A 24,939-nucleotide genomic window follows, 5' to 3' on the forward strand; every position below is an offset into this window, starting at 1 on the left:
ATAATGACAGTAACAGTGGAACAGTTAAAGGAAAAATAGATGTAGCAATTATAGTCAGCATTTATTAGTATCTGTTTCTTGGAAACTTTAGGTATTTTTGAGGATTTTAAAATACGAATGGTAAAATTAATTAGATTGAGAGGGAGAAGTTTCTAGAAGCATTTTAAGGACACATGACCTGGTTTAATAAACATAACACTAAAGCGTATTGCTTTTTTATCTACCTTCACAGAATGACACCAGTTTTAAATGTAGAGTGTCGGAATGATAGGATGACTGCAACTTCACATACATTGTTCAAGTGAAATTGGAAACTGTACATGACTACATCTTCAGTTACAGTAGGAAGGATTATTTTAAATGATGCAACTACAAAAAGAAAATATATCTAGAAATAAGTACTTAGAAAGCTGATTGATGCTGCATTGCCGAAATTGTTCATCAGTATCTGACTGTTTAATGCTGAAAAGAATATTTTAGAATTGTGATATATTAATAACCAAAGGTATTATTCCTAAGTGTCCTCTTTCAATCATCTTAAAATTTCTATGGGCAATTCTGTATTCTTTTAAAAACTGAAAATAATCACATCCTCACTAAAACACTATGATCGGTTTATTGTTCTTAATGTTTTTCTGGCACAAGTTGGTTGCATAATAGTTAATAGATATTTTATTAGGAGTAAAGCTTTGAGATTTCCTGTCTTCTCTCTCTCTCTTTCTCTCTCTCTCTCCCACTGTTTTCTTGCTTTCCTTTTTTTTCCTTTCTTTGGGATTGTACCTAGGACTCTAATATCTGCTAAGTATGCTCTTCCACTCAACTACACTAAAAGCCCAAAATTATACCATCTCTTTTTCAGCAAGTAAACCTATGTTGTCTTCATCTTTGTTACATACATATTTCAAAACAGATTATTTGAAAATTGAGAAAATTCAAAATATCCTCATAATATTTACTATGCATTTAAGAAATACCCTTAAAATTTACATATGTGCTCTTTTTAACAGTGCTCTGGGAGCCAGGTCTTCAGGAAATTGTCATCAGTGCCTAGGCAGTAACAGGGGAACGAGCAGAGAATTGATGCTGAGAATGTGTTGTGCTTTTCTGCAAGCTACAATGGTCACTTGGATTTTAGATGTACTCTCTGTATTTAAAACCTGTGGAAAAGAGGGGTTAAAAAGGCTGAATATCTTTGTACCTTAATGAGAGAATGATTGCTGTAATAGTATCAAAGATAAACCAGTATATTAGAAACAGTAAATGATAAAGGGCGATAATATGCCGTTCTTGAGACTTCTTGGCTCTTACCTAACACATCAGAAAGTGATTGTTGAATTTTAAATAGCCATACAAATGGATGACATAGAAATTTAACTTTGCTTTGACCTTATTCTAATTCACAAGATGACTGCAAAATGACTTTGTTGCATCTGAATGTATGCTGGATGCTAAATCACTCCAGAGTATAAAATCTTTGTTTTGGCATAATGTTGATGCATAAACATTTGTACCCCATACTAACCCTATAAACATCACAATCCATCAGTACAATTACAAAAAAGATTGTTTGTTTTCACACTTAAAGCAGACATGAAATAGAGTGTCCTTAACTTAATCACCACCTTGATTTACCACATTTGCATATATTTGCATATTAATTGGACTACAGATTAAAATTGGTTTTGTAATTTTAATTAAGTGTCCACAAAGGTAAATGATTAGAACTGTTTAAAATACATTCTGACATAAATAGCAGTAAAAGCTTTTGTGATGATGTTTTTGTGGAATTACATTCAGAAAGTGGCCTTTTATGATAGTAATTTTAATCTTAAATAGAATTATACAGTCAAACAGAACTGTGGATTCATAATCATTTTTTCAAGATCCATTTAATATTTTGCTGATTTGCAGCACTTGGTGAAAATGTTCTGTAGGTTTAGCTGATTGCAAAATTAGGCCTCTGGAGCTGATCAACTGAGAGTTTAAACCACAATCTTTAGATGCCACATATTCTTGAAGTATATATCTCACTCTCTGTGCATCTGTGTGAGTGTGTGTGCTCGTGCACGCCTGTGTGTGTTACACTCTCTGTGCATCTGTGTGAGTGTATGTACTCGTGCACGCCTGTGTGTGTTAATGGAATTAACTCACATAACCCTTTTAATGATAAACCCTTTAAAGACAGAATTACCTTAAGGGCCCCTCATATTCCCAGTTTAAATTAGGGAGCATATAAAATGTTTAATGGTCTGTTTGGCATATTATTCTGTTACTCAGAAGAACCATCCTGATGCTGACATAGGGCAAAATGTGCTGACTTAATAGCAGGTCGTCCTCACTGGTGCCTTCCCTTTTAGGGGTGACACTCACAGAATGAACATGATAATTGTTGGGAAAATGCACTTCTCCCCTTCAAAACCTGGGGTACTTAACATGTGGCATGTGTTTTCTGTTATACCAGACAGAAAATTGGTCTTACCAGAAGGTTACTGGATGCCTAGCACCCTCCTTCTTCCAGCTGGCATTTTCCTGTTTGGATCCTTTTAAATGTTGGATGCTGAAACCCTCCCCACTCCCAGCTGCCACCTTCTTCCCTGGCGGTACCCTAGATTTAGCTCCCTAATGCTTCCTTGCACCCAGCTGCTTCTCTGTCTGGCTCCTGGCTATGTAGAATGGAATGGGATAAATAATCTTTTTCTACAAGTCACCACCCAACAACTCTTTAATTGGATTTCTTTTCAAAGCTGTGACAAGGCTAAATTTGCCATGAATGACATAACTATCATGTTATTTTGTTTTGTATTTTGAGTTTTGAATGCATGTGCAAATACCTTCTTGTAAAAGTTTATAAAGAACAAATCAATGAAACCTCTTGATTGTCCTAAATCAGGAGAAAAGAAATAACTTCTTAGAAGCAGGCTGTCATATACCAAGTTTTAAAAGTCTATTTTTAATTTTTTTTTAAAAATTTGTGTATGGATGTTTTTATCCACATGTGGGTACACCATGTGCCTACCTGGTGCCCTCTATACAGGGAGTCAGGTCCTCTAGAACTGAAGTTACAGATGGTTGTGAGCTGCCATGTGGGTGCTAGGAATTGAATGCCGGTCCTGTGGAGGAGCTGTCAGTGTTCTCTTAATCCCTGAGCCATCTTTCCAGTTCCTTTAAAGCTGATTTTTATCATAGAATATAAGAAAGAACAAAAACATGAGAATTTTCCAGGCCATTTTCAAATCTCAATTTTGTTTCCTATGCATGCCATTTTGTGAGCTGTTTTTTTTTTCTCTCTGAAACTTCATTTTTTTTCAGCAGTTAAGTGGATAAAACTGATTATTGTCATTTTTAGGTAAAATGATAACTATAAAGCCACATAAACAGACTGATAACTATGTAGAAAATGTCCAACTTCAACATTTTTTTAAGTAGAACAGACAGAATTTGCTGAAGAATTTGCCATAGATTACAAAAAAGGAAAGCAGTCAAAGATAACACTGAACTCATTTTAATCTGAGTAACTTTAAAGTCAAGGGAGACTTTGACAAATGTTAGATTCAAGGACTGGAGTGCAGCTCACTGATCGTTGAGCATGGGACTAGCATGTAAGACCCTAGGTGTGATTATTAACTCTACCAAAGTTTGATACATATAGAAAGAAAAGGCATTTTGTTGGGACTAATAATTATTTTGTGCAGCCAAGTCTTAACAAACAAGATAGAGAGATGACACAATAATTATGAGAACCTTCAGTACAGTGAAGGCCTGAGTTCAAATTCTACTATTTATTTAAGACAGGAGTGGTTTAGCATGTAATCTGGGACTTGCTGACTACCAGCCTACTGGTTTGTGCTGAGTACTTAAGTTCCGTGTGCAGGAAGAGACCCTACTTCAAAGGAATAAAGTGCAGAGTGCTAGAGGACACATGTTGGGCTCTATCTGTACACCCACACACAAGCACCTTGTTAGTAACAGGCATGCCCATTCATATATATATATATATGTATATATATATATATATATCACAGGGCTGTGTGCGCGCATGTGCGCGCACACACACGCACCACACCACACCACACCACACCACACACTATGTTTTAAAAGATGGTTCCCCCTCAAAAAATCTTAGCAGGTTATGGGTAGATGTAGATACAATTTTCTTCATGTCTTTTTCAAAATACACTTTCAGAACAAGTTAAGTTCTGAACAAGTTTCAGAACAAGAACTCACAAATACATGTGTGGACTAGGGGACGCCATTTCAAAGTGCTAAAAATTGTCTGAATTTAACATTTTGCTGCTGCTCTTTCTTTAAAGATTTGTAGAGAGACATTTAGATGTATTGTATTACTCTCTGCATTTCTAGTTTTGTTCCTATTTTCATCTCACTAGTTGAAGCAAAGTTTTTATGTGGACATTTTATTGGAGTTTATGATATATATAGTAGAGAAAGTACAGTAAAAAAGCAGAAAGGAAGTACCACACACTTCCCCTAGCCTTTTTAGTATAAAGATGCTGAAGGAGAGAGATCGACAGAATGATTGAGATTTTGGATAAAAAGAAGGAATTGAGAAGAATTCATAGGTCCTGCCCCATTAGCAGATGCTGTTCCACCTTTAAATTACCATGCAGTGCCTTCCCAGACTCTACCCTCCCTTCAGGTTTGAGCAGTTGTGCCTTGTGTGTCTGCTTCTGTCCATTTTTTCCTTACCACTCCCTTTTAGGTTGTAGTTTTCTGATACCTGGGTCTGCATTCTAATTCATTTATGCCTTTCTACACTCGTATGCTCTCTGTCTCTGTCTCTCTCTCTGTCTCTCTGTCTCTGTGTTTGTGTGTGTGTCAGAGTCCACACACCAAACATGGCATCCTCAGACTTGCAACTTAAAGAAACCTAAGGAACTTCAAGAGAGTTTTCCAACGATGCTTAGGAAATAAAGATGCTGCTCCCTATTGCAACTTGATGGAGAAGGTGCATGAGAATTAACTTTTGTCCCCAGTTTTCAGAAACCAAGTAAAATTAGACAGCAAAGGAGATTAATTACAGCCCATTTGAGTCATCTTGATAGGGCACAGAACCAGGCCAAGAGAGGTGCAGGGGTAATGTGGAGGACTGACCTGAAAAAGCAGCTCACCTCTCAGATGTTCATACTAGTAAAAGTTACTTTTGCTTTGTGTTCATATTTACTTTTATTGATTTGACTCAGTAATTCGGGGATTAATATTCTGCTAGCATAGTTTTCCAGTGTTGACTAAAATATTATTCAAATCCAGATCACCAGAACAATAGTGATTGCAAACCTAAATGTTTTGCTTTATCAAAAATTAAACTTTGTCTAATGTGAACAGATGAGGTAGCCTGGTCTATAATTCCAGTACTTTTAGGAAGACAACGGGTTGCAGTTTGAGGTCTATCTGTGCTATACAGGCAATTGGAAGCAATCATAGATGATATAGTAAGATTCCATCTCAAAAAATATTCTAAAGAACTTTTATGCCTCTGTGTAGAACTTACTGCCTAGTGTTGGCATCTTTCAGGCCTTTTTAATATGCTTATCACTAGGTCGACACATGAAAGATATTAGACCAAAACAAAGGCATGTGGGTCATTGCCTTTTTACTGGAGCTGCCTGCCTCACTCTTTCTCAAGCTGTTTACCTGTCCTAGGCTCTATTTCAAATGGCCGTTTTCCTTAGAGGATGTGTTCTATGTTGTTGCAGAAACAACTGTTGGAAGCATAGTGTCTTTTTCCCTTGAGTGACATATTTGAATATTTGATAGGAAGCATATACAGATTATTCACAGCCCCCCTCCTCCAGTTTTAATTGGTTAGAATTTGTTTTTATATGTTTTTATATAATATACTACATATAAAGCCTGTCTTAAACATTTCTATTTGGCAGTTTCTGTTTTTCTGCTGCTAGATGGAAAGAGAATATTCCTTGAGTTCTCATCCAGTTTAGGTTCCCATGGATCTCTAGCCAGAGAAGAAGGACAGGCTAGATTCACAGGTGAAATTCCATTATAGGGACTTCCATACGCACTAATGTTATGTTTAAATATGCACGTGGCCTCCAGGTATAATGTTCCAAATATGGTAAGACATCATAAGAATTTAAAAGAATTGTTCTTTCTAATCAGACAGAATATAATCAGTCTGCCTTGCAATGTGCAAACCACATCCCCTGGGCTGTGCAGAACGTATAGAGGGAATGTTATCCAGTGTTGTGGCCACATCTTGTTTTTTGTTTTTGGTGTTTTTTTTTTTTCCTCCTTGTCAGAAGTAACTATACTTCTTTACCTATGAAAGGTATTTGTTTTTATTCTCTCTGTGCACTGTGGCTCTGGACCAGGAGTCTTCCTTTAGGAGCCAGGGTTTTTGTGTTACTTTTAATGAAGAATCAGGTGCTGATTTTGTCTTCATTATTTATGCCTCATGACTGAAAAGGGAACTCTTTTACTGAATTAGTAATGAAAAATTATTTCTAAAATAAGGTCAACAAAGCATTATTACTGTAGGTCATTGCCCGAGACTCAGAAGCGTTTTGATTATAGTATACTTCTTACAACAATAATGACATTTGCCCTGTGTTAAATTTCCTATTAGCTTCTCTGCCTGGTTTTCATTAGGCACACCCTGAATTCAGAGCTTAGCTGTTAATTTCCATGGCACTTGAATGTGTTATTCACATTAATAAGGCACACTGATTCCCTTCCCTGAAGAAGTTTTGTTGTTAGAGAATTGTAAACTCTACAATAGAAGTTTTCAGAAATACAGAAATAGTTTAAACCTCCACTGACCAGACAAAATATTTATTTTGTGACTCAGCCACGAGAGCATTAGTTAAAAATCAAAGTTTCTTAGAATTTCAGAAAGTTTTCCAGCACAGACAACCTATGGTGGCATGTTACAGTTCAGAAGCAGGTCTAAAAGCACAGCTGATGCCAGCCTGCTTCTGCTTCAGCATGGCTGCTGTCATTGCCTGTGACTCTACTTGCAAACTTTGCTAGCTAATCTACCAATCACATGTGTCTATGTTTTAATGGATGGTTTTCTAAACTGGAAATTTCATTTATATCTCTGGCCATCTAGTTAATGAAATAATTCCAAAAAATGGGGTAAGAAATGAAGGAAACATCCAAATAGTATCTTTGCCCAGTATGGAATTATAATGAGTGTGATCATTCAGTTCCAATTGATATAAATAATGCCATCTATAAAATAAGAATTCTGAAGGAGAAAGTAAAATTCCCATACAAATTAGATGCTTTGTGTTCCTAAACTTACGCATAAAAATAAAATTATGTGATTTTAAGTTATTTTTGATTTGTTTCGCCAGGTTATACCAATAATTAAATTTATAGTATTCATACATAATAGGAACACTATCTAAAATACTGTGTCTTCAAGGTTATAAGAAGATGTCAGTAAAATCATATCACTGTTTGTAATGATGGCTCTATAAGATGATTTTTCAATAATAATTTGTCAAAAGTTTCTTAAATGTTATTTTAAAAAGTCTTGATATTTTTATTTTTTTCAGAAAAATAAGCTTATGTTTATAAACATTCTGAAAGTTTTGAAATGGTAATTGTTAATTTGTTTCTGTTTCTGTGCTTGGACATTAACAGTATTTTTAGAGTCAAGTCTACCTTATTTTTGAAAGCTTAATTTTCAATAATTTTCTTTTCTTAAAGACAAGTCATACAATTTAGGCATGCAGAAATATTTCCTTGGGAGTGATGTAAAAATTATAGGCTAGCAAAATAGCTCCTGCCTACCAGAGGAGATTACAAATTGTGGTTGTAGAAAAGCTTGCTTCTGAGACTATCTGGTTCTAACTAATAATGGCTTTCAGCCTTGATTGAGAAGTATAGATTAGGTTACTTTCCATTCACTCGTTGCCTTGTTATCACCAACTTTTTAGAAAAGACAGACCCAAGGGACTCATTGTGGGGACCAAGGTGGGTATGGTGCTGACCTCACTTCTGATGCACTTCAGGTACATGACTTTGACCTTGTTGAGGTTTAACTTGGGTGACGTAGTGAAAGTTGGTGTTGGATGATCTCTGGTTTTGAACAACTGAGGAAAGCTGCAGAATAACATCCACTAAAGTGAGTCAATATCTCAAGTGTTTCTATTTGTTCTACTTTGTTCTCCTTTCTTGGGAATAACTTGGCACTAGTCTCTTGTTTACACAGTCTACTCCCATCCCCTGAGCCTCAGCCCAAGCAATCCTCATTTTCTCCTAGAAAACTCAGGAGCTCCTTTCAATTCAGCTGCATGAAAGGAACAGACTAATCAATAAGAATAAGGAACAGAAAACAGCATTCTTCTTTGTATCAGAAGAATTAGTATGCCATCTGGTACACTGTGTCAGCTTTATACGTGAGACTGTGCATGTTCATAGACAAACAAATATTGTAGAACTCCATGATACTATGGTTTGAACCAATAAAGATGACGATGATAGGCAGGCACAGGCCAGAATCTGAAGGCTCTGCTGTATCAAAAGTTAGCTTTAAAAAAAAAAATATATATATATATATATATATATATATTTATTATGTATGCAATATTCTGTCTGTGTATATGCCTGCAGGCCAGAAGAGGGCACCAGACCCCATTGCAGATGGTTGTGAGCCACCATGTGGTTGCTGGGAATTGAACTCAGGACCTTTGGAAGAGCAGGCAATGCTCTTAACCTCTGAGCCATCTCTCCAGCCCAAAAGTTAGCTTTTTTTTTAAACACTTTTTTGTATAGTCTTCTTATACGATATGTCCCAACCCCAACGGCAACTTCCCCTTTCTCTACTCCTAGTTACCCCCACTTCCCCTCTTCCCTAGATCCATTTCCCCCTTTCTCCTCTGAGAAAAGAGCAGGCTTACAAGGGATATCAACAATAAGACCAGGCACAAACTTTCACATCAAGACTGGCGAGGCAGCCCAATAGGAAGAAAAGGGTCCCAAAAGCAGGCACAAGAGTTAGAGACTCGCTCATTCCCACTGTCAGGAGTACTTCCAAAACAGCAAGCCAACAACCATAACATATATGTATAAGACTTAGTACAGACCCATGCTGGATCCCTGACTTCCACTTCTGTCTCAGCCCTGTGAGCCCTACTTAGTTGATTCCATGGGCCATGCTCTCCTCATGTTTATCCCTCTGGCTCTCACAGTTCCTGTTCCTCCTCTACTATGGATTTTCCCAAGCTCCAATGGGAGGGACCCAATGGAAACCTCCAACCTAGGTTAAGGCTAATGTTTGACTAAAGGTCTCTGCATCTTCTTTCATTAGCTGCTAGGAGCAGCCTCTCTAATGATTGCTGAGGTAGGCACAAATTTGCAAGTGTGGCAGAACATGAATAGGGATCATTTCTTTGTTTTTGTTTTTGTTTTGTCTGTGTTGAGTTCTACCCTAGGGCTCCAGGCTTTTCAGTCTTCAGTTCCTGGTCATCCAGGTAGTGTCAGACGTTTCCTTCAACTATTTGTTTTTTCTTGGCTTTCTTTATAGGATTCATTCGTTTCCTCCAAGTTTTTGTTTGTCTTTTCCTCAAATTCTTTATGGGAGTTATTCATTTCTTCATAAAGTTGGTGTTAGGGTCTTTTTCTTGTGTTTCAGCTGTCTTGGAATATTCAGGGCTTGCAGTAGTTAGATAGCTGGGCTCTGGTGGTGGCAACATACTGAGTTGGCTATTGTTGATTTTGTTCATTTTTTTCTCATATTTTCTCTTAAATTCAAGGTGATTTATTTGACCCAAATGTCTTAGTAATTTTACATTTTTGTTTTTCATCAATTTCTGTAAAAACTATGCTATAATGTATCAGTGTACTAGTAAGATGAAGTAGACAAGAGAAAGCTGCACCCTGAAGCCATTAAGTATTTCAGAACTCCATTCCTGTTTTAAGTAACACACAATCATCACACTATTGTTCCATTTATGTTTCTAAGATAAAAGTTAATTTTCTTAGCAAATGCTTTTACCATGTTCATAAGCTGTTTTACAGGTACTAGAAATATTCTAGTAAAGTGATGTTCTCATGGTACTTGCTAATGTTCAATGATAAACTTGTATGAATATCAGCAATGCCAAACAGTGAGCCTTTGTTATTTTCATAAAGGCAAATTTCAGGTTCTAGCTCAGAAGGAAGATTCGGGATGCTACAAGTCCTTGAAAATCTGCAGGAGAGGCCATCGTTTGCAACATTAACTCACTAGTTCACACTGCTCAGGGCTTATGACCATATGAAGCCTCACATAATTTTTTCAGTTTCACAAAGCTTAGGGAAGAAAATAAACTCAGAGTTGTTGATATTTGATGATGCATTGCCCAACCTACAACAGAGACCCCGTAGAAACATAGTCATTTACACGGAGCAGTGTCTTTTTCTCAGCGTGTTCTCCTGTCCTGACACTGATATCACAGCATCCTCCAGATTTCTCCAGCAAGTGGGGAATGGATAGATAGGAGGCCATAGCAGTAGAGACTCAGCAGGGGCACTGGTGGAGAACTCAGCAGATGATGTGCGGACAGTGCTGAGCCCAGTGAAGGAAACATTTGAGAACCTTCTTCTCAAACCACTGCAATTGTTAGGGATTTTAATTGCACATTTCTTATAGTAATTCAGGCCACATCCTTAACATTTAAGGCCTTGGTACACCAGTTCTTAAGCTGGCATCTAGGTTTGCGGTGATTATAGGTCTGTGTACTGATTTCTGTTTTTGTCTTTATTGAATGGGTGTTTTGTTCCTTGGTTTCTGTTTCCTCTCTGGTCTTCTGGTAGTTGTGACCTGTGCTTGAGCAATGAGTCTCCTTCCGGTTTGGGGGCTATACTTTTGGTGACAAACACGACCTAGGTCGAGCGAGGGGTCTCAGGCCAAGTTGGGGATTGGGGCGTGGTGATGAAGAGTTGTGGGAGGTAGGGAGTCACTGAGAAAATGGGATCAGCAGACAGATAATGGTCTACTTGAACTTCTAGCAGCCTGCATGGCCTCTAGGCAATCAGATAGTCTCTGCCCAAGTTGAGGGCTGGGTCACAGTCACAAGGAGGGCTGGGAGAATTGAGAATAGTATGAGAGGGGCTTCTGAGAGAGTGGCAGGCATGGCCTCTGGTCTAGCATGGCATCTCTGCCCAAATTGGGAACTGGGACAGAGTGACAAGGATGGGGGGTTGGGGTATGGAGCACCAGGAGAATGGGGTGGCCTATAGGTGGGCACATGTCTGGACTTCTGGTGGCTAGATAGCCTCTAGTTGAGCAGCTAAGAGATACCTTTTATAGTGCAAGGCACTGGAAGCCAACAAAGATGTGACTTTGAAAGAAATAATACCAACTTTCATTTTCATATATTTTGCTATAGTAATGTTGAAAACACTGACTTGGAGAAAACTACTAGATTTTTAATAATTGAATTGAGAAACGGATTATCTGGACTGACACAAATAAAGGACCAAAGACAAGGAATTGGTTTTTCTGGGACACTGTTACTTGGGAAGGATAGATGACTAGAAGGGAGGGAAAAGAAGATGGACCATGTGGTGAAAGATGTAGCTTTCACCAAGATGTTTGAAAGAAAAAAAAAGTTCAACGTAGAGCTTCAGCTTATCAAAACTGTTTTAGAAAGAGAAGCTTCTTGCTGCCGCAGGTACATTATTAGTGGACACTGGTGGTTTTAAGAGTTTGGGAAGGTTGTTGGACAGATCAGCAATGTTCTTTTTTGCTTTCTTTTAAATTGTTTTTATTGACCTATATATTTTTCTCTGTTCCCCTCCCTTTCTCTTCCCATCCCTTCTACCTCTCCCATGGTCCTCATGCTGCCAATTTACTCAGGAGATCTTGACTTTTTCTACTTTCCATGTACATTAGATCCATGTGTGTCTTTCTTGGGGTTTTCTTTGTTGTCTAGGTTCTCTGGAGTTGTGAATTGTAGGCTGTTTTTGTTTAAAAGCCACTGATGAGTGAATATATATGATAGTTGTCTTTCTGGGTATGGGTTACCTCACTCGATATGTTTTCTAGATCCATCCATTTGCCCGCAAATTTCAAGATGTCTTTATTTTTTCCTGCTATGTAGTACTCCATTATGTAAATGTACCACATTTTCCTTATTCATTCTTTGGTTGAGGGGCATTTATGTTGTTTCCAGGTTCTGTCTTTACAAATAATGCTGTTATGAACATAGTTGAGCACATGTCCTTTTTGTACAATTGAGCATCCTTTGGGCATATACCCAACAGTGGTATTACTGAGTCTTGAGGCAGGTTATTTCCTAATTTTCTGAGAAATCGCCATACTGGTATCCAAAGAAGCTATACAAGTTTGCACTCCCACCATCGATGCAATAGTGTTCCCTTTACCCTTTGCATCCTCTCCAGCATAAGTTGTTATCATTATTTTTGATCTTGGCCATTCTTACAGATGTAAGATGGAATCTTAGAGTTGTTTTGATTTGCATTTCTCTGGTGACTAACGATGTTGAGCATTTCCTTAAGTGTCTTTCAGCCATTTTACATTCCTCTGTTGAGAGTTCTCTGTTTAGATCTGTACTCCATTTTTTATTGGATTATTTGTTCTTTTGCTGATCAATTTCTTGAGTTCTTTGTATATTTTAGAGATCAGATCTCTGAGGTTGGAGATCTTTTCCCATTCTGTAGGCTGTCATTTTGTCTTATTTTCTGAAACTGAAGCTTTTCAGTTTCAGGGGTTACCATTTATTATTTGTTTTCCTCAGTGCCTGTGTTCCTGGGGTTTTATTTAGGAAGTGGTCTCCTGTGCCAAAGCATTCAAGTATACTTCCCACTTTCTCTTCTATAAGGTTCATTGTGGCTGGCTTTATGTTGAGGTCTTTGATCTGTTTGGTGATAGATAGGGATCTATTTTCATTTTTTTTACATGTTGACCTCCAGTTATGCCAGTACTATTTGTTAAATATGCTTTCTTTTTTCCATTTTATATGTTTTGCTTCTTTGTCAAAAGTCAGATGTTTGTAGGTATGTAGATTGATATCTGAGCCTTTGATTCAGTTCCATTGGTCCTCCTGTCTGTTTTTATGCCATTAACAGGCTGTTTTTAGTACTGTAGCTCTGTGGTAGAGTTTGAAGTCAGGGTTTGTGATTCCTCCAAAAATTCCTTTGTTGTACAGGATTGTTTTTGCTATCTGATTTTTTCATTTTTCCATATGAAGTTGAGTATTGTTCTTTCAAGGTCCATGAAGAATTTTGCTGGGATTTGGATGGGCATTGCATTGAATCTGGAGATTGTTTTTGATAAGATTCCCATTTTTGCTATGTTAATTCTATCTACCCAAGAGCATTTTCTGGTGTCTTCTTCAATTTTTTTCTTCAGAGATTTAACGTTCTTGTCATACAGGTCTTCCACTTGTTTGGTTAGACTTACTCCATGATATTTTGTGTTATTTTGGCTATTGTGAAGGTTGATGTTTCCCTCATTTCTTTTTTCAGCCCATTTATCCTCTGTGTAAAGGAGGGCTACTGATTTTTTTCAAGTTAATCTTGTATCCTACACATTACTGAAGATATTTATGAGTTGTATAAGTTCCTTGGTAGAATTTTTGGGGTCACTTATATAAACTATCTTATCAGCAAATAGAGTTTGACTTCTTTTCTGATTTGTATTCACTTGGTCTCCTTTTGTTGTCTTATTGCTCTAGCTAGGATCTCAAGAACAATATTGAATAGATATGGAGAGAGTGAACAGCCTTGTCTTGTCTCTGATTTCAGTGTGATCGCTTTGAGTTTCTCTCCATTTAGTTTGAAGTTGGCTGAGCAACATTACTTTGTACACATTTTACTCAGTCTGCTTCTTCTCAAATCAAAGCTTCCTTATCTCCCTCTAGAAAAGCATAAACTCATTCTAGGATTTAACAAATGACCTTGGTTTCCTTATGTTTGTGTGGCTAGTCTGCCAGAAGGAAGGAACGGCTCCAACTCTAACTTCCGAAAGAGAAAAGCCCCAAAATCTTTTCTCCCAGGAAGCTTCATTGCTATGTGATGGTTGGGACAAAGACAGACAGGTGACTGAGCACACTGTCAGCAGGTAGAAGGGTTGGAAAGAAACCAAGGGGAGGCCCAGGAACCCCAAAGTTCAGGTTGAAGGTTATTTGGCCATCATAATGTGCTGTACTTCTTGGTATTTTTTCAGCTTGGGGATTTTTTTCCCCTCAAATTAAGCCATACAATTCCTTAAAAATAACTCTGATTTGAATTAGTTATCAACATTTCAAAGCCTTTCACATTAAAATCTGAATTTTTTTTTGATTTTTCTGAAAAAATCAAAATGTGACAGTGTTCCAGAATCTGCTAATGTCTGGCTGCACCCTTCAAGGATGGCAGTGGAAATTAGAATATTGTAACATGTACCTAGGCTTGCTAAGACTCTGGTGTGGTGATTCCTGTGTGTCAGTTGTCCTGAGAGCCTGGCTAACTTAATCTTCACAAGAACCCTCTTCTTGCATTTATATAATATACCATTCTCATGTGCTGTAGCCTAAGGCACAGAAAATTGATGTAATTTGCCTGAAGTTGCATAGCTCACTTGTGATGTAGCCAGTATTTATTTAATCATGGATCTTAGACTCACAAACTATTTTACCGTGAACTGTTTGTCTTCTTTTTTTTGCACTTAATTAACTTCATTCGTTTTCATCTGATATGGGAAAGCTTGTAGGTCTCCCTCATTATCCAGGCTCACCTGCTTCTGTATGTAGACTAAGTCTGGCCTACTAGACAGGCCCTGTTGATAGAATCTGCTCTAGGATGCTAGGGGTAAGGAAGTTGAATTTCCCACTAGTGTAATCCACTTGGCTCTCTACAGTGAGTCTTGCCTTAGGCTGAATCTGTTTCTTTGGTACCAGCTCTAGATAGCAGCTCCACAGGACAGCTCAGCCTAGCTTGTTATTATGTTTCTTGGTTTAATTGCTAGCCATCTTTTGTATTATAGATACATTGTATCATAATAACAAGGGGACCTTTAGAAACCTTGCATGTTGCTGAGTAAAATATCCAAACATGGAAGCTTTTCTTTTTTCATTCTTTAAAAAAAAATAAATAAATCATCTGTTTTAGAAGATGGAACTCGTGTGTGTCTGTCTGTCTGTCTGTCTGTCTGTCTGATGTCTGAGAGGTAAATCTTTGCCAACACTTTAGGGATACAAATTGAATTAAATATATAGCCATCCATCCTTACCTTTATATTATAGTGCACTTGTAAACAGTGCAACAGTCCTGTGTCGAAGTACAAGAAACTCTACCTTCCTTTATCTTAATCCTACTTGTTTCAAAAAGTTGTTTCACAGAAATAGATTTTAAACATAATTTTGGTGTAATTTTAAGCATTTCAGGCCCAATTTTGGATTATAAAGTACCTTTTTAAACATCAAGGACAAATATATGTGCTAAAATGGTGTCTTAAAAAAAATGAGCATTGTCTTCAATATGTCTAGTTGGTGAGTACCACATGTGCCAGTATTAGAGCCTGTGGAAGATAACATGCCTTAAAAGTAGCCAAGCAGAGAAAGGAGAAAATAATGACATCTCCTACTGCAGTGGAACCTAGTGCCATTGAAGGTGTGTGAGGTATCTCATGCAGGGCATGGCTACTCGGGTCCCAGGTCTGTGCTCAGAGCTGAGATTGCAGGTCTCAGTCAATTTCCAGCCCAGGACAGGTCGGAGCTCCCATGTCCATCAACCTTCAAGTAACAAAGCAAAATCCTAGTGGCCATTCATCTTTGACCATTTTAACATTTCACGAATAAACTGGGATAAAATTTATCTATGGCCATGCACATTGGCTAACCATTGTCCTTTGGGACCCACTCATTTGTATGACTTTTGGCTTACCTACTTAACCTGTCTGAGCTTCTGTTATTTCTGTAAGTGTGAAGCCACACATGGGGACTGAGCAGTTCCCATGGTCCCTGCTAGGTTTCAGAATCAGGCAGGCTGCAGGACTCCATGGGAAAGTGGAATTCCCTTTATTTCTCTTTGCAGACACAAGTGTTGGAGAAGCAAAGGGCTTTTTCTGTGCAGCCTTGGATTCTGGTTTCTCTGAATTCTTGCCACTTCTTCCAAGGACGTACACCCTGGCCCTGGCCTGGATGTTTGTCTTCTGGGTTTAGGGAGTGGCTGGAATACAGACCTTGCTGAAAAATTGTGTTACACCTCCCTGTCCTCGATATACACTCTGAAAAGTAAAAAGGTTTTGGACCTGCAGCTGGCTCTTGCCTGAATGAAGCTAAACTAATAAGCCCCCTGATTTGCTACTTGGTGCTGGGGTGGAGCCTGGAGCTAGAGGCAGACATGCTGGGTCTAATCCTGCTCTCTGCACTGAGAATAGAAGCAGTTCTGGGTAGAGGTAGGTGTGTGGTAATAGTAGTACCTGTCTGATGCCACTACAGTCAGGCGGACACCGTTGCCTCTGGCAGCCAAGCAGGAAGTTGAATACCGAAATTATGAGAGTTGTGTTTAGATTTGTGCCTTCTTAAAGCAAAGCCTGAGAGTCTGTTGTGGTTTTGTATTCTTATCCTCTACCCCTTCTCAGACACCCAGGCAAATTCTCAGCTCTTCCTAAGATTAACAATAGACATCCTGATACAGCTACCTGACTTGTGGCAAGAAATACATTTAACACAGTGTCCCAGTGCAGACACACAGAGGATTCAGGAAACTACTGTGAGTGACTCCCTTTAATGTTTACTTTTATTCTTTATGTTAACTGTCTCATTTCTTTTTAAAATGCTGATCATGACTCACGAAATTGATTTCATGATCCATTAATTGGTCATGAAAACACTGACCTAGCACATACTTGATCAATTTACTTTTCCTTGTGAATACCAGGGTCTGGACATGAATATGCATGTGCGGTGCTACTCTGTGACCATGCTTACTCCCTCCCCCAACACAGTACAAGGTTCTTTCTTCAACATGAGAGAGATCTCATTGTTTTTACTGACACTGGACCACTTACTAGCTATGTGGCTGTAAATGAATTACTTAAGCCTTCTATGTTCTAATTCTCTGAAGTTAAAATCTTGGGTAATAGAAGTATTTCTCTCGGAATGGCTACTCAGCATGCAATGAAGGAAGCATGCATCCATACTTACACTGACTCTTGTTACTTGCATGTCTTTTTGCCCTCGTGTAGATATTCTGTCTGTCCATCTCCATCCTCAAGCCTGTTTCCTTTCCCTATAATTCTATAGGGATTTTCTTGCTAACTTTCTAATTTGACCACCAGATCAGTTTGTTTGTATAACAAAGCCAAACTAAATCCCATAAAAAGCATGGCACTTCATCCTTCTTGCCCTAATTTTATCCACTTTCCTGTGAAACTCAGTTTCTATTTCTCAGTCCTCAGAGTGCCCTCAGCATAATATCATTTCTTTAGCAAGCTCATAGAAGACTTTTGGTTCTCTTCATTTCTAGAGATTAAGCAATAAAAATGGTCACCATTGCCCCTACTGAAGGAGTGGGGGGATAGGGAATAAGCAAAGAACATGCATCTATATAATGTATAATGGTTTGGGGATTATTACAGAGCAGTGAAGAAAAATACAGCATTGCAAGAACAAAAAGTTTGAACCTATGAGAGCGGGTAGTGCATGCCTTTTATCTCAGCATTTAGAGGGAGATTTCTGTGTGTTTGAAGTCAATCAAGGCAATACAATGAAACTTTTGGGGGAAAAAATGTTGAACTTACTTAATCCTATATTCTGAGTCATGTGACCCAGCATCATCAGCACCAGAACCATTCCCTCTCATGTGAATGACCTTCCACCTGTTCCCAACCCTGCAGGACTTTTTCAACACCCCCCGCCCCTTGCATGGTTTAAGGCCTTCCTGTTCTCCGGAGTCTGCATTCCTGCTCGCACTCACTTGTGCCTTTTCATGTGACATTTCCCATGTCAGCTACTGTGCCTTCTGCTTTACATTATTCTGTGTGTTTATTTTCTCTCATCAGCTGGACTGTGAGGAGAAATAGCATAACCCAGTGTAACGTTCTTTGTAGTGCTCATGATCCTTACATTTACCTTGCATACATCAGCAATTACATCCAGTAACCTTCATAAATACCCAGTTTTGTGTACTTAGTGTACATACATAAATATTCATGCTTATACACTATAAGCTATATAATCAAAGAAAAATATAATTTGATGGTTATATTCCAAATTAACATGAGTTATAATATCTGATGCTAATAAAGGAATAATAAATAAATAATTTTTCACACTCACGATAATATTATTAATATAATTATTACAAAATTATGGAATTACTATCAAACTTTGTAATGTGTATAATACATATAACTTGATAATCATACTTTTAATTACTTTATCTAAAGAAATGCTAATATAACTTAAAAGGAATGTATAAAGGTGATTTATTTTGAGGCAATAGTTTATAAAAAATTATTAATTATTTATTTTGGTACATACATTCAGAGAAATACTATGTAGCTGTTAAAAAGAAACTAAAGTAAGTTCATTATTTGCTGATTAAAGGTATCCATGGTAACTTGTAAGTAGAAACTAAAATCAAACCTGAAGATACTGTGTATATGTTACAGCAGTGAAGACGGTGTGATATGCATGGGACTCCACACATCATGTTAAGGGCTCTTCCAGCTTTTTTCCAACAGCAAAGAAACTAAAAATCACTCCAGTAAGGGTATGTATGAGTCTCTGTGTGTATACACATGCATGTGCTTACTAACAAAGGAAATGAACTAAATAACAACCCAGCAAATTACTGACAATTCAAGTCTATTTTGGGGAATGTAGGTTTCCTTAAAGTTAGATAAACCATCTAGCCTCTGATATTGTTATTTAGAACAAGAATGTAGAAAAGGGAGGGTTACAAAATCAATTTCCCTGCTTGTCTTCAATTCTAAACTGTTTTATGCTTTATAAACCTGTCACATTGCAGTCTTCATCACTGTTGTCCCTTCATCCATTGAATCGTAAAAGAAACCCCTCTCAACTGTTTAGTACCCTCTACCAACCCCGCCAAGTGAATGCCCAGCCAGTGCTTGCTTCATCTGGGAGTTAGGAACTCGTTGCCTTGCCAGGCAGCCGTTTTATCTTGTTAGCTCTGAATATTGGAATTCATTTTTCTCTGGAGCCAGAATCTTTGTCCTGATAGCTTCCTTTTCTCTTCTTGACTCCTGCCCTCGAAAGAGATGTAGTAGTCTTCCTTTTGGCAGTCTGCTGAAAACCTGAAGGAAGTAGTCACACTCTCACTTCTTGCCTCTTTCCACATGTAGCTAGTAAGAACTTTCTTCTGTTTGGTCGGAAGAGAAACATAAATAGTCAGTGCAAGAAACAGCTATTAGAGTCAATCCATGATCATTCTGGGAAACATTTCATTGCAGTCTAGATTATGATGTTGTGATATGATACGTACATTGGCACTTTATGTAAATGGTCTAGATTCTGGCTTTCAATGTAAAGCTTTGTTTTCGAAGTCTTTATTTCTTTTCTCTTACATTATCAATGACAAATTTACTCTCGGACTATTATGGCTTTATTAAATAGATGGTTGACTTAGTTGGGTTTCTATTGCTGTGAAGAAACCCCAATGACTAAGGTAACTCTTATAAAGGAAAACAGTTAATTGGGGCTGCCTAGTTCAGAGGTTTAGTTCATTACTGTCGTCATGGGTGGCATGACACCATGTAGGCAGACATGGAGATGGAGAAGGAGCTGAGAGTTCTACATCTTGATCTACAGGGAGCAGAAGGAACTGTGTGCCACACTGAGCATAACTTGAGCAAAGGAGACCTCAAAGCCTGCCTCCACAGTGACACACATTGTCCAAGACTACACCTAGTTCAACAAAGCCACACCTCCTTTTAGTACCATTCCCTTTGGGGGGCTATTTTCTTTCAAACCACAACAATGGCTTAATTAGTTATGTCCACCTGTAAATACTAAAAAACCTCACTTGATATTTTTGTTATAGTATTGACTTCGACATGCCAACATGAAACAGGATCAGCTACTGTAACTCTTAAGTCTACTAACAAAGGTTTTTTGTTAACAAATAAATGTTGATAAAAATGTAGACAAAGCTAAAACTCAGAAGGTTCCTGTTAAACATATATACTTTTTACTAACAACATAACAACTTTAGATGTAGCTTACTGAAATGAGTTTTTTAGTCTAGATAATACATGTTGCTTTATTTCCCTGTGTATGTATTTTTACTAGGTGTGTGTGTGTGTGTGTGTGTTACTCAATTCTATTTATAATGAGAATTAAAGTAAACATTGGCTTAGGTAGTAATTCTTCCAAATTTGGTACCAGTAACTTGAACATTTATTCCATTTTTAAGCTGCTTGCTACAGTATTGACCATCTTCCTATGTGCTTTGGTTCTAATTACAGATACAGGCTACTTCACACAGAACTGAGTATTTCTAAGAGACTACATAACACAAGTAGTGCTTCAGACAAGGAAAGCAGCAGCATGTTTAACTGAGAACCAGCCATTGTCAGAAGCTGGTTATCAGCACATTGCTATCATGACACTGCCCTGGGCCTCATTGTTTTATCTATTTTTTGTTATATTGCATGATAATGTTTTAGGGGAGAAAAGCCCAACAACTGTCAATCTAATCATTATGTTCAGCCTACATTACCAAGCAAAACATATTTACAACTAGATCTACACTGTTTTTACAAGTTTATTAAAAACATGTGTTGCCCAATGCCAGAAATAACTACAGCAAATGCTAACACCAGAGGCAAACTGTCTCCACTTTCTTCTGAGGATTTAACTATCCCGTCACTTTATGAGCTATAAGGTATAAGGTTCTGTGTGAAAACATATACCACAGGAAAGCATGTGCACGTGTGTGTGAATGGATAAAGAAGGGAAAATGGGGGCGGGAGGGGTCAGTAAGGGAGACTGCTTTGTACCAGGCTCTGAGGTCTCAGCCGAGACCTAATAAAAGACAGTTAAATTATGGTGGCTTTTAACCATTTTGTTTAATTCATTGATAGGACCATGGTATTACATGTGACATAATTTAAAGCTATATTTTTCTCTGTGGAAATGCAGTGCTTCTGTATCACAGCAATGTCCATCCATACATCTCTATCACCTTCAGTTATCCTTTAGACACAGTTGGGTTAATTGTTACCTTGTTGGCTGTTGTTTCCAACATGTAGTTAGGACAAATATTTGCTCAGCAAGTGAATACTTGGAAGAAAAGGACAGAGGAAGGCTGTTTTCTGCATTTGGCATGTAGTTGTTATAAGCACTCCCTCCTATATTGTTCCTTCCCTTCCCTGAGTCTCTGACATCCACATATACTCTACTGGACAGTGAGCTCTTCACTTGTTTTATGATATGTTATTACTCTAGTTGTCTGAGGCTTGCATATGTAGCCCCATACTAGTTCATTGACTCTCCAGGGCTCTATATGTTATTTCCCGTCAGCACTTACTCTGGTGCAGCAGCCACCAGGCACTTAGGACGTATTCTGTAGCTTTACTTGTGACAATAGACTCTTAGCCCTTGTGAGGAGAGCATCGAGTATCTGATTGGGAGCATCACTGTTTAAAATCTCAGTGAACTCCCTGGTGTAATCAGTGGCAAAGTATGGCAATCCTGTCAATCTTGTTATATAATGACTTTATACAGGTTACAATTGCTTTGTTGGATAATTGATAATGGTTTCCGTTTTCAACTCTTGATAGCTTGTCAAGTTGTCTTAACAATGAGAAATATGTTTCCAAAATAAAAAACTAATGTCAGTTTCCTTTATAATTGTTACTTTATAGCAATGGTAATACCAAAGATACAGTAGTAAATTTGGAAAAGTTGTGTTAATAATAAAATGGGTTTAGGGGTTTTGTTTGTTTGTCTTTTTGTGCCAGGGCCTCACTACTTACCCATGGTTGGGCTGGAACTTACTGTGTAGACCAGGCTGGTTTCAAACTCACAAAGATCGGACTGCCTCTACCTCTCCAGTCCTAGGATTAAAGGCATATGCTACTAGTCCCAGGCATAATAAAATGCTTTGAAATAAGTAGAAATTGTCATTCATATATATATATATATATATATATATATATATATAATTGTAAATTAACTGTTACAGTTAATTTAGAATCACTTTAAATTTTTATTAATTCCTCCAATAGGTGGGTAGGTAGGTGGGTAGATGGCTGGGTAAGTGAATGGATATGCAGGCATATTCCAAATCAGGTATGAAACACCTTGCCACTAAAATCCTTTAAATTACCCTGACTTTTGATTTGTCAATCCACCTTATACAATATCAAACCTATTGATACTGGGTCTTAAATGTTATAATTTGGTGTTAATGCAGATGGAAAGTCTGGTAGTAGAGATATACTGATTTTAAGTTTCATTTTGTTCAGGAATAGCTTCATTTGGACAGCCTATATGGATAATTATATCTCATGGTTATATCAGCATCAAGGTTAATATTTTAAACAACTAAAATCAACACTAATCATGTATTGTACCTGTTAGAAAATGTGTCTTGCCTTTGACTCTTTTTGGTTCAATTATTGCTAGAGTTGACATAGCAACAGTCATCATTACCTTCCTTTGAAGTGGTATAATAGTTTACATATTTGCTCAGTTTCTAGCCTTAACCTGTCCTTTCCCTCCATACCTCACATTTCCTATACACTCTGACCTTCTGAAATGTCACCCAATATAACATTGTTATATTAAGAGCACCATCAAATACTATTAATTATAACTGAAAACCTCTTTTTATCAGATAGCCCTCTAAGCATTTGTCACTCCCTATCTCCTTTGCTTCTCATTTCTTCCACTGTGAACTTTAGTGGATGCATCCATGGTTCTCCAAGCATATGAGCCAGATTTATATCCATCATTGCACTTTATTCCTTATGCTGTAAAAAGTTCTTTGATGCTCTTGTAGAAAGAGCAAGGACTGATTATAGAAAAGGTAGATCTGCATTAATATCTTGGTTCTACCTTTTAACAAGTTATAGTTTTAATCTTGTTGTGTCTTAGTTCCTGATTGGTCTGTAGCACTAAGGATAGATTTCTGTTCTGTTGGTGTATTTCATGTATTTAGGTCTAACCACCCTCTGCCTTTCTTGTGGAGAAGTCATCATGAAGGCAGTATGAGATAGATGACGGATGAATCAGTAGATGGATGAATGATAGAGAGATAGAGTCTTGTAATGTTTTGAGGTGTCTTAAAAATGCTTAGCTCGGGTTGATTCTAGCTGAAGCTAGTGGTCATTCGAGACTTTATGAAGACCCATAGGGCTTTTTAATTCTAATGTGTCTTTTAATGTCTTTTTAAAGTGGCATTTTCTAGACAATTGCAGATACAACAAAGCACAGCAGCAGCAGATGAGGTTTGTCAACTCCTCTGCAGTGCTCATTTTAGTATGTAGTCCTGACCTGTAACTCTGAATCCAAACTAAAGTTTTCGTACTCCTTTTTAAATAGCTTTAAAATATGTTGCTTGTATATGTGTGCCTACATGAGTTTACATGCATCATGTTCATGCAGCTGCCTGTCAAGGTTGGAGGGTTTCAGATCCTCTGGAACTAAGAACTTCAGCCTCCTGATGTGGGTCCTAGGGTATATGCTCTTAACCACTGAGCCTCTTTATATCTGGGCTTGTTATCCATGTGTTTTTTGTTGTTTTTTTCTGTCAGTGTACTAGTTTTTGTTGCGTTTTGTTCTGTTTTGTTTTGGGGGTTGGTTTTGTTGCTGTTTTGTTGTTGTTTGTCTCAAGCTCAGCAACTTTAATTAGCCATGGAATAGCCTGCCTGCCATCAAGCCCCTACTGTGTTTCCCTTCTTGTTTCTTACCGGTTATTACCTTTAGTTAGTCTCAGTGACTGTGGGTAGCCTGGTCCTTAGCATCTTTTCTGTTTCTACAGAGTTAGCCTATACATTCTGAAGAAATGTCAGTGATACTGTTGAATGTCTTCCTAACTTTGGCCCAATGGCACAGATCTGTAAAGCAACATTCTGTAAGTGAGACAAACGGATCACAAATTCAAGGCCTGCCTAGACAAAAGAGTAGGTTCAAAGCAAAAAGAGGACTGGGGCATATAGCTGAGGGGTACAGCACATGCTCGTCTTGCTCAAGGCCCTGCAGTTAGTCCCCAGTATGGAAGGGGATAGGGAACAACTAGCTGGAAGTGTTCTCCTTTGGTAATTCCTGCACTGATTTCAGTGAGGATGGCATTTTACCTTCCTCTATAGTTTAGGGGTCACCCAAGGAAATTGGCTGTTCTTACTGTGACCAAATGTGTTCTTACTAAACCTGGCCATTACAGTTTATCTCTTATGTATTAAGATGCCTCATACCTCAAATTTACAATGTTGGAATATGTTTAGTGGAGAGAGTCATGAAATTTTCAAGGACAATGATACTGTTTAGTGCAGCATTTAGCACAATAAATCTTCCTTAAAGACAAAAGGAGTGAGCGATTGAATGTGTGACAACTAAAATACAAAAATGTTTCGATACTAGCAATATAATTGGAATACACTGTAGGAAGGGTAACTTACTGACGCATATTGATGCAGGCAAAATGCAGAATGGTGACGGTAAGTCCTCTTCATTGGTTGAGAATCATGGCCTGCCTTCCCAGTGTTGAACAAAGAGCTCTGAATGTCTTGACAGGTGAGAGCTCCTATTGTCTGATATCTGCCTTCTCTCTTTGAAGTCTCCCTCTTTAGCCACCCTCCCCACCACCACCCCTTTCGGGCTCCTAGACTATCACCTATTTAAGCTTCTTTCCTCATAAACTCTTACTTTGCTTCATGCCATCTGTTTCTTTTCTTTTATTCTAGTTATTGGATTTTCCGACACCTCCTGCAGGATCCTCTTATCATTATGGCCCTGGGCTTTTAGGGTCTTAGTGACTTAGAATGTGCTGGCACAC

General features: G+C 37.9%; 1 protein-coding gene across 11 annotated transcripts in view; it reads left to right on the forward strand.

Moving 5' to 3' along the window:
• Window positions 1-24,939, forward strand: part of Gtdc1 (glycosyltransferase like domain containing 1) — a 338,560-nt gene that overhangs the window by 220,595 nt on the left and 93,026 nt on the right. Inside the window, exon 1 of one of the 11 annotated variants that reach the window (XM_057755273.1) lies at window positions 18,623-18,687. The exons of the other annotated variants lie outside the window; for them this stretch is intronic. The gene's annotated coding sequence lies outside the window, so the exon portion shown is untranslated. Of the gene's footprint in view, window positions 1-18,622; window positions 18,688-24,939 lie in introns of those variants that run through there. 11 annotated transcript variants of the gene reach the window in all.

This window comes from Chionomys nivalis, chromosome 22 (genome assembly GCF_950005125.1).
Source record: "Chionomys nivalis chromosome 22, mChiNiv1.1, whole genome shotgun sequence".
NCBI lineage: Eukaryota > Metazoa > Chordata > Mammalia > Rodentia > Cricetidae > Chionomys > Chionomys nivalis.